The sequence below is a fragment of the Pseudophryne corroboree genome, chromosome 7 (assembly GCF_028390025.1).
Source record: "Pseudophryne corroboree isolate aPseCor3 chromosome 7, aPseCor3.hap2, whole genome shotgun sequence".
Taxonomy (NCBI): Eukaryota; Metazoa; Chordata; class Amphibia; order Anura; family Myobatrachidae; genus Pseudophryne; species Pseudophryne corroboree.
The window spans coordinates 47,627,826-47,643,151 of NC_086450.1; the positions used below are offsets into that span (position 1 = coordinate 47,627,826).

The 15,326-nt window shown below is 49.2% G+C and overlaps 1 protein-coding gene across 3 annotated transcripts in view; it reads right to left on the reverse strand.

The window, feature by feature from the left end:
- ERBB4 (erb-b2 receptor tyrosine kinase 4) overlaps positions 1-15,326 on the reverse strand; it is a 1,260,323-nt gene that overhangs the window by 193,689 nt on the left and 1,051,308 nt on the right. The gene's annotated exons all lie outside the window — the stretch shown is intronic.

The window sequence follows — 15,326 nt, forward strand, 5'->3', positions numbered from 1 at the left end:
TATTCTTGCAGTTTCCCTGGGAAACTGATCTCTCTGGCTAGTCCTTAACTGGTGCTTGTGTACTGATTCTGCTTATTTGACTACTCACTGTACTGTAGCTTGCATGGGTGAACCCTTACCGGTTTGTACATCCACTGCTAACATCACACTGTGCACCAACCTAGGAGTGTCTGCGTCCTGGGCGGCTTGTAGTGTACTTAGCCAGACCAATCCCGCTTGTACTGACTTACAGTGCAGTGCTGCATTACCCGTACAAATTATTCCGCTTATAGAATCCCCAATGCTTGCCTAAGATGATGCCGCAGAGAGAGATATTTAGGTGGCAACAAGAGATAATATTCATCATCTTCATTTCATGTTACCTACAGTAATATGGCATCCATGCAATGTCACCGATACCATCCGTAGGAGTCACATGAAGGCTGCTACCTGCTACATGGAAAGAAGGGGTAATGAATCTCATTATGTGATTATGTCACCCAGCCAGACGCGTTACCTTAGTAACAGCCTCATTGTGAGGATCGTAATAGAAAATTCCATCTCAAATTAGTCCAGTAGTTTTAGTGTAAATTGCTTGTATTGTGGATCTTGAAGGTTTGTAAGGTTTTTTTTCCCCCGTTAATGCTGTTCCGTTCATCTCTCCCCTGAATAGGATATCAGGCAATCTATTTACTAACACACATTATGTCATTACAGTCATTAGGGATCCATTAGTGGGAGGTAAGGGGCGCAAAAAAAAAAATGACTGCCCCATTGCCAAATTACTTTCCCTTTGCATTTTTCTTGCCGCACAATTTATCACACCATTAACCTATTCTTTGCAGCGGGATCACATCCATCTGCAGCTCCCTCTCTTCATTTCCAAAAGTGATTTTGTAGATTTCTTGTAGACTGATAGCATTTAAGTCTCTAACATTTGCGATACATAGAAAGTTTAAAAAGACTCCAAATGCACTGATGGCTCCGTCCTTGGAAAAGAGTCTCTCGAATGGTCACCGCCATTGCATTTTAGTCTACATAAAGGTGATTTTTATATACCTTTGTGCTGTATAAAAACATACATTTGTATTCCTATTGTTTGGCCAATCCACAGATAAGAGATTCATTATTTCCCGGAGATAAGCGACCGGTACATTTACAGATGTGTGCATTAGTTCCCATGACAATGTGCTTGTGCATTAATACATTTTTAGGGACCGATTCTGAGTATTATGCAAACAGACTTCAAGTGCCGATATCCCTGGCAATCAGAATGGGCAAACAGGACGTATCCTCCGTCAAGGTGCGTATCGTGGTGCAGCGCATGATTTTTGCGGCTCATGCGCATCTGCTGATAATCGCGGGATGTGCCCGCATTTACCCTTGCGCCCAACTCAGAACCAGACCCGTAAATTGTCAACTTTTGGTTTAAAATTTATTTTTCAAACATTAGGGTGAGAATGCATGTTTTTATTCAGCCTATAGGTAATAAGCTTGCTGTCACAGAGAGCCCTGCCACCGAAACCTCTCCGGTGACCCCGGAATACAAGCCACACAACCCAATGTTCAGATCATTGCCCTGTGATGAACGGCTTGATTGTCTTTGCAGCAGTCAGAGCAGATAATGAAAGGGCAGATGAAAGATAATTATGGGCCATAAAGACAGATTTATACAAACTGCTGGAGCAGCTAATAGATGGAAACCAGAGAATGAACAGGCCGTGTTTAACGGTTGCCTGACAGTAAGTATTAAGCTATGTTCTGTATCTGAATTATCGCATGATCAGAAGAAATAGCACATTCCACAGAGGTTGAAATGAGGATACGTCTTTTATTAAAGCAAGTAAATGAAACAGAAAGTGTCGGAGCACTAATGAGCTTGGTACCTACAGTATAACAGGTACGTGGGGAAGTGCTTTTAGGAAATACTTGCAGAGAAAATTTAAGGATATCCTTTAGAAACGCAATCCTCCAAAAGCCCATCTAGGAAGTTTTATTTCCCCATTGTGCTCTATGAAAGCAAAAATACTGATTCCAGTTTTAGAATCAACATAATTTCATTCTGTTATGTTGTGTGGTACAGTGGGTCATTCCGAGTTGATCGCTAGCTGCATTCGTTCGCTGTGCAGAGATGAGGCAAAAAAACGGCACTTCTGCGCATGTGTATGAGGCGCAATGCGCTTGCGCGACGTACTGTTACAACAAACGTCGTTTCACACAAGGTCTAGCGAACCTTTTCAGTCGCACTGGTTGCAGCAGAGTGATTGACATGAAGTGGGCGATCCTGGGTGTCAACTGACCGTTTTTAGGGAGTGTTTGGAAAAACATAGGCGTGCCAGGAAAAACACAGGCGTGGCTGGCTGAACGCAGGGCGTGTTTGTGACGTCAAAACAGGAACTGAACAGTCTGAAGTCATCGCAAGCGCTGAGTAGGTTTTGAGCTACTCTGAAACTGCACAAAAAAACTTTGTAGCCACTCTGCGATCCTTTCGTTCGCACTTCTGCTAAGCTAAAATACACTCCCAATGGGCGGCGGCATAGCGTTTGCACGGCTGCTAAAAACAGCTAGCGAGCGATCAACTCGGAATCACCCCCCTAATGCAGCATGGAATGCTGCTGCGGCAGCGTCCATCTGCTGATGCCCTGTGCAGTGCGCGCATCTCCCATGTGCGAACGCCTCTGTCTGATTGACAGGCAGTGGCGTTCGCGGGGGCGGGAGGAGGGCATCGCATCAACATTTTGTGGGTGGTGTTGAGGGGGGCGTAGTCCGGGCAACGCAGGTGTGTCCGAACCGTTTGCGGGGCGGGCCGCGGCGGCTGCGTTACGTCACATGCAGCTGCTGCCACCCAAAAGATGGCGGGCTACCGCCTGCCTTAGCAGCTATGCTGCGTAGGCAGAGGGCGACCCTAAACAGAGCAATGAGCGATGCGCTCGCCTGTATGCGATGGGGGGAAGGGCCACACGCTGCTGTCTGCTGGGCTGCAGTGTGGCCGGGGAGGTGCTAAAAATAAAAATAATTCTGTATTTTTTTTCCTAAGGGTGCAAGGCCACGCCTCCGGTGATTAGGCCACGTCCCTTGAAAAGTACTTGGGTCCAGCCAGGCCTTCTACTGCCCTGATCATTGACATCACGTTCTTAGTAATGAGCTTTGTTGAAATGAAGACTTTAGGATACATGCCGGGCGGCAGCTGTAACCATTACATTATAATTTTCCAGCAAGTTGGCCGCATCCAATAATCGTATTAGATTTGCAGCAATTTCTTACTGCTACTTGGGATACATGGGAATTATCCTGTCTGGCCAGAGGAAATTACAAACTCAATGTGTTTCAGCAATTAACACTAAACTAATAATCAGATGGGAGGGTGTCCAGCCCCCTTTCCTGCATCCGAATGGCTGCCCTCTTCAGTCTGTTATTTGAGATGAGCTAGTAAATGTTACAATACCACGCACACAACTTATTCCATCTGACACATTCATTACCAATGGTTGGAAGTTCCTGGTTTGTTGAGTAATACCCCTTTCACATCGCACAAATAACCCGGTATCGACACAGCATATTGCCGTGTCGACACGGGTCAGTGTGTGATGTGAAAGCTCTTTCCGAGAATTAGCGGGTCGCCTGACCCGGTAATTCAACCCGGTATAAAAGAAGGATTATACCCGGGTTGAATACCGGGTCAGGTGCAGTGTGAATGGGAGCCGCGTCGATGCGACACGGTTCCCATTCACAGCATAGGGAGAGGCGGCGCAGGAGATGAGCTCATCTCCCAGCGCCGCCTCCACCCCCGCCCCTGCTGCTGCTGCGCCCCCCCCCACTGCTATGGCAACCGACCCGGTATATTGCCGGGTCGGAAAGCCAGCAAAGGAGCGCAAATGCCGGATCCCACCCGGTAAGGACACGTTTCTTTTACCGGGTGGGATCCGGCATTTGCGATCTGAATGCGGTATAACAGTGACTTGAAAAAGTGACACATTTCAGATATACAGATTTTGCAACACTTTGGGGTCTATTCATGAAGCAGTGAAAAGCGTGGAGAAGGGAGCCAGTGGAGAAGTTACCCATGGCAACCAATCAGCATTAAGTAACATTTGTAATTTGCATACTATACAATTGTACGGAGCAGCTGATTGGTTGCCATGGGCAACTTCTCAACAGGCTCACTTCTCCACACTCTTCACTGCTTCATGAATAGACAATTATTCTCCTCTGAGACATGGCAAACTACTGGCCTAAGAGCCCCTGGAGCCTCATGCAACATCAGATATACTCCACTTCTATAGTCCCTTCCCCAGTTACATTCAGTGCCAGATTGTCACAGCGACATCCACGGGCAGATTGGCAGGTGGACTAATGGTTCCATCTGGAGACCACCAGCACTCTGTTTCCTGGAGGCCGATCTTTCTCTAGGGACCAGGCATCTTCTACTGGGGCAGATGTATTAAGCCTGGAGAAGTAATAAAGCAGTGATGAGGCAGTGATAAGTGCAAGGTGATAATGCACCAACCAATCAGCTCCAATATGTAAATTGACAGTTAGGATCTGATTGGCTGGTGCCTTATCACCTTGCACTTATCACTGCTTTATCACTTCTCCAGGCTTAATACTATTGATCAAGTAGAGTCAGCCTTCAGAAGATCCAGCAGTCTTCACACGCTTGCATAGGGAGTCCCCGTCCCAACTTAGCAATAAGTCCCCCCACGATGTACTGGAGTCCTAGGGGTATATTTACTAAGCTCCCGATTTTGACCGAGATGGTGTTTTTTCTTCAAAGTGTCATCTCGGGAATTTACTAAACTCAAATCTCGGCAGTGATGAGGGCATTCGTATTTTTTGGGAAGTCAAAGAAAAAAAATACGAATGAATACACCATCGGTCAAATACGACTGTTTTTTGATACAACTCGGTAATTTACTAAAAAGTGTATTTCACAAACACTGCCGACAATAGCCAAACACTGCCGTGAAAAAATACAAATCGTAAAAAAAAAAACTATTTTAAAACAGACCTGCTTTTTTTTACCGTGTTCTGATAGGCATGCACGGATCCGTGAGATCCGTGCATGTTTATCAGTGGGAAGGGGTGGGAAAGTGTTAAATTTTCAGAAAAAAAATGCGTGGGGTCCCCCCTCCTAAGCAAAACCAGCCTCGGGCTCTTTGAGCCGGTCCTGGTTGGAAAAATATGGGGGGGGGGGGGATGACAGGGGTTCCCCCATATTTAATCAACCAGCACCGGGCTCTGCGCCTGGTCCTGGTTCAAAAAATACGGGGGACAAAAAGCGTAGGGGTCCCCCGTATTTTTAAAACCAGCACCGGGCTCCACTAGCCAGGTACATAATGCCACAGCCGGGGGACACTTTTATCTAGGTCCCTGCGGCCCTGGCATTACATACCCAACTAGTCACCCCTGGCCGGGGTACCCTGGAGGAGTGGGAACCTCCTAAATCAAGGGGTACCCCCCTCCAGCCACCCAAGGGCCAGGGGTGAAGCCCGAGGCTGTCCCCCCATCCAAGGGCGGCGGATGGGGGCTGATAGCCTTGTGTAAAAAATGAGAATATTGTTTTTAGTAGCAGTACTACAAATCCCCGCAAGCCTCCCCCGCAAGCTGGTACTTGGAGAACCACAAGTACCAGCATGCGGTGGAAAACCGGGCCCGCTGTTACCTGTAGTACTACTACTAAAAAAATACCCAACAAAAAACAGGACACACACACCGTGACAGTATAAGTTTATTACATACATGCACACCTCCAAACATACATACTTACCTATGTTCACACGAGGCTCGGTCCTCTTCTCCATGTAGAATCCTAGGAGTACCTGTGAAAAAAATTATACTCACATAATCCAGGGTATCTTCTGGTCTTTGTATAATCCACGTACTTGGCAAAATAAAAAAACGGAAACCCGACCACGCACTGAAAGGGGTCCCATGTTTTCACATGGGACCCATTTCCCCGACTGCCAGAACTCCCCCTGACTCCTGTCAAAGAGGGTCCCTTCTGCCAATCAGGGAGCGCCACGTCGTGGCACTCACCTGATTGGCTGTGTGCTCCTGTAGTGTCTGTGAGGCAGCACACGGCAGAGATACAATGTAGCGCCTATGCGCTCCATTGTATCCAATGGTGGGAACTTTGCGGTCAGCGGTTGATAACACAATTTACTAGACCAGTGGTTCTCAAACTCGGTCCTCAGGACCCCAAACGGTTCACGTTTTCCATGTCACCCAGCAGGTGCACTGTGTCTCACCAACTGTCGCATTTAAAAAATCTACAGGTGACCTGCAAAACATGAACTGTGTGGGGTCCTGAGGACCGAGTTTGAGAACCTGTGTACTAGACTGACTGCCTTTCTGAGGGCTTCTTATTTAAAAACTACAATAACTGCTAAGCAGACCATGTTGGTGCAAAGAAGCAGCGCTGAGACTATGCAGGGAGATAAGACATGGTCGCATGCTTTCCGACCAGGTGTTGCTGCAGAACTCTATGCAATAAGTGTCTTCATTACGGCACATCCCGCCCACCTTGCCGGCAAGAAAACCCCCCTGAAGGAGAAAATCTCGAGCTAAAAGGGTTACACAGTATGTCCTCCATTCTGTATTTAGCTAAGCTTACTGCTATCTGTCCCTGTACTGCTTACGCCATCTACAGACGGTTTTAGCCGTACAAGCACCATTGTCAGCAACGGGGACCCAGCAAAGGGCTTTCCGCCATGCACGCGCACTACACAGTGGTCCGTCGCTTGCAGCGGTAAGCAGTCTGCGACACAGCCGCTGAAGAGGAGGACGTCACTGGACCTCACCAGAGAGGTTATGCTAAATACCGATGGCATACTCGTTAGTATCACTGTGATATTAAACATCCGATGGCAATGAGCGTCATTGTTAAATGGAGCTCCTGCGCAGAAGCGTGTTACATAAATCATACATTACCACCAATGTCCCAAGGGTTAGGGATAGGCTGCGGGGGTGGGAGGGTTAGTGTTGGGAACCAAGGAGGGGGAGTTAGGGTTAGGCACCCCCATGGAGGGTTAAGCGGTGGGAGTCTCAATCCATTTCCCAGCGGCAGCATCAGCAGATTTTCACACTTAGGGGGTAATTCAAAGTTGATCGCAGCAGGAATTTTGTTAGCAGTTGGGCAAAACCATGTGCACTGCAGGGGGGGGGGGGGGGGGCAGATATAACATGTGCAGAGAGAGTTAGATTTGGGATCGGGAGGGATAGAGCATGTGCAGCACACAATATATATCGTTCCAGAGATTAGGACCGCTTTGAGCGTTTATCGGTTAAAATTGCTCTATCGCTTCTGCATACACACTATTATCCAATCATCGGGCCAAGCAGCCAATTATCAGCTGACTGGCCCAATAACTGGATAGTGTTTACTATCTTAACACTTTGGGCCTAATTCAGATATGATCGCGACAGCAAATTTGTTAGCAGACGGGCAAAACCATGTGCACTGCAGGTAGGGCAGATGTAACATGTGCAGAGAGAGTTATATTTGGGTGGGGTGTGTTCAAACTGAAATCTTAATTGCAGTGTAAAAATAAAGCAGCCAGTATTTACCCTGCACAGAAACAAAATAACCCACCCAAATCTAACTCTCTCTGCACATGTTAGATCTGCCCCCCTGCAGTGCACATGGTTTTGCCCAACTGCTTACAAAATTGCTGCTGCGATCAACTCTGAATTACCCCCATTACCTGCACACAGGATCGCAGATACATTAGCGTCCAACTATAGGAATCAGAGCTTTAATAGAATACAGTACGCCTTGTCAGTCTCCAATGTTCTCTGCAATAAAGTGCGTCAGCAATGCATGCTGGGAGTTGTCAGCAGCTGGAGCGTGACAAGCTGGCTATGCTTTCTTTAGAAGTTTTCCTAGCACTCAGCGGCAAGCAACTTTATTATGTTCTAGAACATTGCAGCTAGCCTGCTACCCCTGTGTCCCAATAGCTGTACAACATTGTGAGTTCTCATTAATGCAAGACTCGCTCATGCCTATCTCATCATTAAAGGTTCTGCATTTGCTGTGATGATTGATGCCGGTTCATTGTGTATAGGAAAGGGGATTATTATGTCGGAGTGATTTGTCAGATTTAACACTTCAGTGCCTACATTGATTTGCGCTGAATTACAGACCACCATGACATCAATTTTTTTCAGCAATTATTTCTTGAATAGGAAGAAAAACAAAGTTGAATACATTATGAATGATAAAACAAACATTTAAAAAAAGCCCAGATATGAAGCGCACGACATTTAGGTCTATCTGAGATCGCAAGCATTTATTGCCATACCCAAAAAGGTGAGTATAAAGTACATGCATCATTTATTACTTAACTACACACCCAAAGCATCCGGGTGACAGGGACGTGCAGTCAGGGGAGGCAGTGCCTCCCCTGTTATTAATGATTAAAATAATACAAAGAAGATACTTATGACACATATTCTGTGTCATAAGTATATACTTTAGCCTTTGTATTATTTTTTTCATTTTTTTCCTACCAAAAACTGTTTTAAATGTGCCTTGGAGGCACCGCTCTCGGTGCCTCCCGTTGTCAGTTATGAAGGGATGGAAGCGGTGGGCGGGGCCAAGCATAGAGCAGTAATAGTCCATTAAAAAAAACATTATAAAGCGGCACCACTAGAGGTGCAGCTTTGACGGGGGGGTGCTCACAGCAGCAGCGTAGCGAGGGTCCTGGACGCTATGACAGGTAAAGAAGTAGACCCAGTCCAGGCTGCTTCCAGGGCCAGCATCCCCATGCACATTAAATGCCCCACAGGGACATGTCTGCTGTACCGGAAAGCTGCGCACCTCACCAAAGGAGCCCCATCGCGCGACCTCCCCGCTCCAGCAGCCGGTAATAAGGCGCCCCATCGCGCGACCTCCCCGCTCCAGCAGCCGGTAATAAGGACCCCCAGCGCGCGACCTCCCTCCTCCAGCAGCCGGTAATAAGGAGCCCCAGCGCGCGACCTCCCTCCTCCAGCAGCCGGTAATAAGGAGCCCCAGCGCGCGACCTCCCTCCTCCAGCAGCCGGTAATAAGGACCCCCAGCGTGCGACCTCCCTCCTCCAGCAGCCGGTAATAAGGAGCCCCAGCGCGCGACCTCCCTCCTCCAGCAGCCGGTAATAAGGAGCCCCAGCGCGCGACCTCCCTCCTCCAGCAGCCGGTAATAAGGAGCCCCAGCGCGCGACCTCCCTCCTCCAGCAGCAGGTAATAAGGAGCCCCAGCGCGCGACCTCCCTCCTCCAGCAGCCGGTAATAAGGAGCCCCAGCGCGCGACCTCCCTCCTCCAGCAGCCGGTAATAAGGAGCCCCAGCGCGCGACCTCCCTCCTCCAGCAGCCGGTAATAAGGAGCCCCAGCGCGCGACCTCCCTCCTCCAGCAGCCGGTAATAAGGACCCCCAGCGCGCGACCTCCCTCCTCCAGCAGCCGGTAATAAGGAGCCCCAGCGCGCGACCTCCCTCCTCCAGCAGCCGGTAATAAGGAGCCCCAGCGCGCGACCTCCCTCCTCCAGCAGCCGGTAATAAGGACCCCCAGCGTGCGACCTCCCTCCTCCAGCAGCCGGTAATAAGGAGCCCCAGCGCGCGACCTCCCTCCTCCAGCAGCCGGTAATAAGGAGCCCCAGCGCGCGACCTCCCTCCTCCAGCAGCCGGTAATAAGGAGCCCCAGCGCGCGACCTCCCTCCTCCAGCAGCCGGTAATAAGGAGCCCCAGCGCGCGACCTCCCTCCTCCAGCAGCCGGTAATAAGGAGCCCCAGCGCGCGACCTCCCTCCTCCAGCAGCCGGTAATAAGGAGCCCCAGCGCGCGACCTCCCTCCTCCAGCAGCCGGTAATAAGGAGCCCTTATTATCGGCTGCTAGAGGAGGGAGGTTGCGCGCCGGGGCTCCTGAGGCCTTGGTGAGGTGTGCAGCTTTCCGGTTCAGCAGACATGTCCCTGTATGTCCCCGTGGCAGGCAGGGCTGTTTCTTTTGTGGGACTTTTTCAAGGGGAGCAGAATTCGGCCTCCTTGGGCACACAGTTCCCAGCAGTGTCCACTCGGCACTGCGCCCGGCCCACACTACGCACATTACTGGCTCAGCCGGCGCCATGTGGCTGCATAGCTTGAATAGCTCCGTGTTCTGCGTGGACACCCCCTGCCGCCGGTCTCACCATTAGCCACTGGAGGCCTGTACCTGGTTCCGCAGGCCTCCCTCTCCCCCTGCAGCTCACCTGAGGTGGATTGGAGCTCAGAGCGGTGAGTGCCCGAGGAGCCCCGTACCCCCCTACCCGTGTGTGTGACACCTTGTATCCCCCTAGCCGTGTGTGTGTGTGACCCTGTACCCCCTACCTGTGTGTGTGACACCCTGTATCCCCCTACCCGTGTGTGTGTGACACCCTGTACCCCCCTACCCGTGTGTGTGTGACACCCTGTATCCCCCTACCCGTGTGTGTGTAACCCTGTACCCCCCTACTTGTGTGTGTGTGACACCCTGTTCCCCCCTACCCCTGTGTGTGTGTGACACCCTGTACCCCCCTACCCATGTGTGTGTAACCCTGTACCCCCCTACTTGTGTGTGTGTGTGTGTGTGTGTGTGTGTGTGTGTGTGTGTGTGTGTGTGTGACACCCTGTTCCCCCCTATCCCTGTGTGTGTGTGTGACACCCTGTACCCCCCTACCCGTGTGTGTGTGACACCCTGTATCCCCCTACCCGTGTGTGTGTGTGTGTGTGTGTGTGTGTGTGTGTGTGTAACCCTGTACCCCCCTACTTGTGTGTGTGTGTGACACCCTGTACCCCCCTACCCGTGTGTGTGTGACACCCTGTATCCCCCTACCCGTGTGTGTGTGTGTGTGTGTGTGTGTGTGTGTGTGTGTAACCCTGTACCCCCCTACTTGTGTGTGTGTGTGACACCCTGTTCCCCCCTACCCCTGTGTGTGACACTCTGTACTCCTTTACCCCTGTGTGTGTGTTTGTGACACCCTTTACCCCCCTACCCCTGTGTTTGTGACACACTGTATCCCCCTACGCACGTGTGTGTGACTCACTGTATCCCCCTACCCATGTGTGTCTGTGACTCCCTGTAACCTACCACTGTGTGTGTGACACCCAGTATCTCCCTACCTCTGTGTGACACCCTGTACCCCTCTACCCCTGTGTGTGCGTGACACCCTGTCCCTCTCCCCTATCCCTGCGTGTGTTTGTGATACCCTGTATATCCCTACCTCTCTGTGTGTGACACCCTGCACCCCTCTACCCTTGTGTATATGTGCATTACACCTTGTGCTCCCCTCCCCAATGTATGGCAACCTGTATCCCCTACCCCTGTTTGTATGACACCCTGTACACACCTACCCCCTATGTATGACAGACTGTACACCCTTTACCCTGTGTATGTCCCCTTGTAGCTCCCTGCTGCTGACCTGGTGGACGCTGGTTGGAATTCATAGGACCCTTTAGCTTCGGGGAGCCACACGCAGCTAACCTGGCCATGGATCTGCGCAACAGGTGCACATTCCATTGGCCCCGTCCCGGTTATTAATATGAGAGAGAGAGATACTGCTTCCATACACTCAGCCGCTCCGATCATGGTTACCCCACAGCTAATATTTTTTTATATATATTTATATTAAGTATACTCAGATTTTTATTGATTAATCTGTGATTTATTAATAAATGTAATATATTTTTTATGACTCTTTTCCTCCTCCCCTTCTCTCTCCTTTCTTCTCCTCCCTCTCTTCCTCTCTCTTTTCCTTATCTCCTCCTCTCTTTGTTTCTTTTATTATTCCTCTCCTCCCTCTTGCTCCCTATTTCTCCTCCTCCCTCCCTCCCTCCCTCCCTCCTTTCTTCTTCCCTCTTTCTTCTTCTACTCCTCTCTCACTTTTTCTCCCTCCCTCCTCCTCATTCCTCTTCTTCCTCTACCCCCTCCTCCTCCTCTTGACCGCCGCTGCTGCTTGCGCTTCCCACTTCTGTGTGGTCAAATTAGAGCACAACTCCAGGGAGCCGTGGACAGAATATGATAGGCATGCTGCAGTCATTGCCGGCATTGGACTGAGATGCGAATTACCGGCAGGGGGGCCGGGGTAGTTGATGGTGGAGCTTTTGTAGGACATTGGTGGGGGCGGCGGCCATTAGCGGCGGTGGTAGTGGGCATTGGCTTGGGGGTGGTAGCCGACATTGGCTCGGTGGTGGTAGGGGTCATCGGCGGGACTCAGTGGACAATATTGCTGCAGTGCCTCACCAGCCACTGACCTCACCGCACGCCACTGCCGGGTGACCACTGAATTATTGCCGAGTCAAAGTACCCTTGGTAGAGCCGGACACCCTACTGCATCCAGCCCCCGTAGTGAAGTAGAAGTCAGAGGAGAGATAAAGCGATTCTTAGTGGATTGCCCCAACTTTGCCCAACCCCCTGTATGTGATGCAGCAGTTTGTGGCAATGTTCTGTGTAAAGCAGTGGTGCAAGTAGAATTTTTTTCTTAGTGGTACTGATAGTAAAAAAGGGCGTGGTCACTTGTCATGAGGGTGCGTGGTCACACGAAACTAGGGGAGTGGCTACATGACAATAGGGGCATGGCCACATTATGCCACACACCGTAATGCCCCTTACACATTATGCCACACAGTAATGCCCATTACACATTATGCCACACACCATAATCCTTATTACACATTATGCCACACACCGTAATTCTTATTACAGATTATGCCACACACCGTAATGCCCATTACACATTATGTCACACATTATGCCAAACACCTTAATGCCCATTACACATTATGCCACACACCATAATACCCATTACACATTATGCCACACATTGTAATCCTTATTACACGTTATGCCACACACCGTAATGCTTATTACACATTATGCTACACACCGTAATGCCCAAAACACATTATGCCAGACACCGTAACACCCATTGCACATTATGCCACATACCGTAATGCCCATTAAACATTATGCCACATACAGTTATGCCACTGACACCATATTATATTCCACACACAAAAATGCCCTATGTAAATTATGCTCCAGTAGTTTATGGAAGACCGCTGATTGGCTGAGATAGCCAATCAGCGTGTCCCCATAGGCTACAAAGGGGGAAGATGGATGCCCCCACCGTGATAACATTCAAGGTAGGTAAGTATGCATCATCACCATATCTTACTGACCGTTTAATTGGTAGGGGCCCCCCAACAGTTGCCTGATCTTGGACCCCACAAACCTTGATTCGATCCTACCTGCATCCCCATTCAGTTGCCAAGTATGCAACATACTGTATATATCATTTACTATGGATGTGCAAATACATTTTGGGCCTAATTCAGACCTGATGGCTAGGCTTGCGTTTTTGTACAGCCTGCGTTCAGGTCTAAACTGCGCATGCACCGCAATGTGCAGGCGCGTCGCACGGGTACAAAGTGGGTCGCCGCTCAGTGATGGGTTTGTGTGAAGAATCCATTCGCACGGGCGTTCGCAAGGAGATTGACAGGAAGAAGGCGTTTGTGGGTGGCAACTGACCATTTTCTGGGAGTGGTTGGAAAAACACAGGCGTGTCCAAGCGTTTGCAGGGAGGGTTCCTGACGTCAATTCCAGCCCCGAACAGTCTGATGTGATCGGCTGAGTAACTCCTGGGCTACTCAGAGACTACACAAGATCTGTTTGCACAGTTCTGCTACACATGCGTTTGCAGTTCGCACACTTGCAAAGCAAAAATACACTCCCCTATGGGCGGCGACTATGTGAACGTAGGACTGCAAAAAAAACCTAGCGAGCGACCAGGTCTGAATTAGGCCCTTTATCTTGCCTCTAAACATGGTGGAACCATTTAGAACGTGGTTGAACCATCTTGAGGGTAGTTAAACCATTTCAAACACGGTGGAACTTGTTGTAAGTTTAGAAATAATTGTTGAGCCAGTACAAGACGTGATATGCTGGCAGTTCCGGCGCCTCTGATCAATAATTAGTATGCAATCGCGTGCTTTACCTCAACTGCATATGCAAACGGAGCTTAATTAGGTCAATACCTCTAAATAACATTGTAGAGATAACAAAGCCACCTAACATAAAGACAGAAATAGTTTGAATTTCTCCCGTTTCCTTCATATATACACTCAGATTGAGAAATTCAGGAAATAATGTATTTTTCAAATATTGCATTAGTTTAACCAAAGTATACTCTGGTACACATCAGGTCTTAAATAAAATAATGTTGTCTCCTTGGTGATGACAATAAAGCATTTTATAAAGACAAAACCCTCTGATTCATGTTTGTAAGTAAAGCACATTTTCAAGCAACTGAGCAAAACCATGTTGCACAGCAGGTGGGGCAGATGTAACATGTGCAGAGAGCAAGGGCAGATTGGGAACTGAAAATGGCCCTGGGAATATTTGTAGAAGTGGCCTCATATGGGCAGCACCAGAGGTATACCGTAGTACCATGGCGTAGTACCATGTCAACAAACAATACAGGCCCCACGTGCACATCGGCTTACTGGGGATCTTCTCTGTGTGCACGTCGGACAATCCGCCCCCTGGCAGAGAGAGTTAGATTTGGGTGGGTTATATTGTTTCTGTGCAGGGTAAATACTGGCTGCTTTATTCTCCCGCTTTTAGTCATGCGGCTCCGACTCTATGGAACTCATTTCCCCGCACAGTGCGAGAGGCCCCAACTATAGAATCCTTCAAAAGTAGACTCAAGAGTTTCCTGGCCCTCATTCCGAGTTGTTCGCTCGTAAGCTGCTTTTAGCAGCTTTGCACACGCTAAGCCGCCGCCTACTGGGTGTGAATCTTAGCTTCTTAAAATTGCGAACGAAAGATTCGCAATATTGCGAAAAGACATCTCTGTGCAGTTTCTGAGTAGCTCGAGACTTACTCTGCCAGTGCGATCAGTTCAGTGCTTGTCGTTCCTGGTTTGACGTCACAAACACACCCAGCGTTCGCCCAGACACTCCTCCGTTTCTCCAGCCACTCCCGCGTTTTTCCCAGAAACTGTAGCGTTTTTTCCCACACGCCCATAAAACGTCCTGTTTCCACCCAGAAACACCCACTTCCTGTCAATCACATTACGATCACCAGAACGATGAAAAAGCCGTGAGTAAAATACCTAACTGCATAGCAAATTTACTTGGCGCAGTCGCAGTGCGAACATTGCGCATGCGCACTAAGCGGAAAATCGCTGCGATGCGAAGAAATTTACAGAGCGAACAACTCGGAATGACCTCCCCTGTTTACACAGCATTCCCAAAATTGTCCCTTTAGTATCTTCATGCTTCTGTATTTTATGAAAAGCTGTTCTGTCCTTCATTATTTTCTGTACTATATTATGCTATGTATCTGTTAAGCGCCTGGAGTCCTATT